General features: G+C 32.3%; 1 non-coding gene across 1 annotated transcript; it reads right to left on the bottom strand.

Moving 5' to 3' along the window:
- Positions 1-1101: 1101 nt before the first annotated feature.
- Positions 1102-1173, bottom strand: LOC140872387 (small nucleolar RNA snoR60). Its single transcript, XR_012147807.1, has one exon. It is a non-coding gene; the product is annotated as a small nucleolar RNA snoR60 (small nucleolar RNA).
- Between the last annotated feature and the right edge of the window lie 435 nt (positions 1174-1608).

Raw genomic sequence — 1608 nt, 5'->3', positions numbered from 1 at the left:
GCAGAAAAGATGTCAAAATTCTGGAATTCAAATCCATAAAACAAATATGATGGGAAGATCGACTTGATAGTAAATTTCCTATACAGTTATCCAAACAATCTGCATATTACTGAACCATCTTAGAAGATAAACAAAGAATCGAACTAAGAAACAAAAACCGCGTGACATCTTCCTGGCAAAATAGTACTTAAAGAACACCAGCATATAAATAAATTATAGACAACTATGTTTACCATATAAATTGTAATGTTTCAAAGAGTATCAACAACAATATAACAACAACATTTTCTTTCACATCATTCTTATCTTCTTCTACAAAAACACAAGAAGTAAATTAAGTCGGTGCAGATCGAGCATTAAAATTTCTAAAAGTTCCCATCAAGCTAATTTTATGGTCTGCCATTTGGAATGCCAATTGACACATATATAGTAACATTGAGTATACATGTTTCCACATCTAAGCAGATTTCAAGAACACAAAACACAGCAGTTAATCTAACATCATCCACCCTGAACATAAGATCCTCCACATGACAAAATGGATATGATCACACTCAAAACATAACCAGAAACACTAACCTTAATGGATATGACAAAATGGCCTCCCGCTTTCAAGAAATAGGATGCATTTTTTAGAGCTAAAATTTCTGCCTGAAAAATTAAGAGCATGATCAAAGCATTATCGATGAGAACAAAACTTAGATTTATCTAATTGGAACCAAACTTAATCACAACATATTAAACAAAAACTAATCAATAACACCAACTATAGGCTAAAAATTGTAAGATAACCAAAATCATAGTGGTAGTTAATTATTAGCATGCATATCAGGTAACAGAGGAAAGACTCAAAAAATGCAATTGTTCCCTTAATATAATCCACTACATAATTATAAGAGATATTAGTGGTTTAAAGGCATGAAAATAATTTTAAAAAAGAACTCAAACTCGAGTACTTCCACCCAGTACAAACTTTAAATGAGCTGCAGGTGAGCTCCACACAAGTAGCTCAACATCTACGAAGTACGAATAAAAGTGAAAAACAATGATAAAATATAAATATTCAAGGAACCAAGTAATTAGTATATTGAATTCAATGAACACATCAAAGACTCGGTTTTTGCATCACCCATAATGTCTTGAAGGGGAATCCGAGTAGCTCTTCATTTGTTTGTTCATAGATGTAAATCAAGAAAAATAATTCCAGAAGTCAATTTTGGAGATAAGCACTCCCATGAAGAACCAACAAGGTAAACATAAATGAACAAATTTTAAAACTTTTCATATGCACCAAACCGAGCACTAGTATATCTCCGTACCAAAGCATTGGTATTTGTCCATTTTGGAACCACTTGGCCTTGACCATATAAGCTTCAATGGTATGGATCCACTGTCGTTGCATAAGGTAATAAGTTAATTTTTGCCTAAACAGAAATGACCAGGGAATTTATAAAAAGCAACATTAAAAAAGTTTATTTATATATAATTACCACTCTTGCAAGGAAATGGAGAACGTTTATCCCATGTTGTTTGAGAATCTTTTGAGCTATCTCTGTAGTTGTGTTGTATAATGCCATGTAGCATATTTTCATGTAATCGGGTAGATTC

Source organism: Henckelia pumila, unplaced genomic scaffold (genome assembly GCF_033568475.1).
Source record: "Henckelia pumila isolate YLH828 unplaced genomic scaffold, ASM3356847v2 CTG_461:::fragment_3, whole genome shotgun sequence".
Classification (NCBI taxonomy): Eukaryota; Viridiplantae; Streptophyta; class Magnoliopsida; order Lamiales; family Gesneriaceae; genus Henckelia; species Henckelia pumila.
The sequence above is the reverse complement of the archived record's forward strand: the minus strand, read 5'-3'. Positions and strand labels throughout refer to the sequence as shown.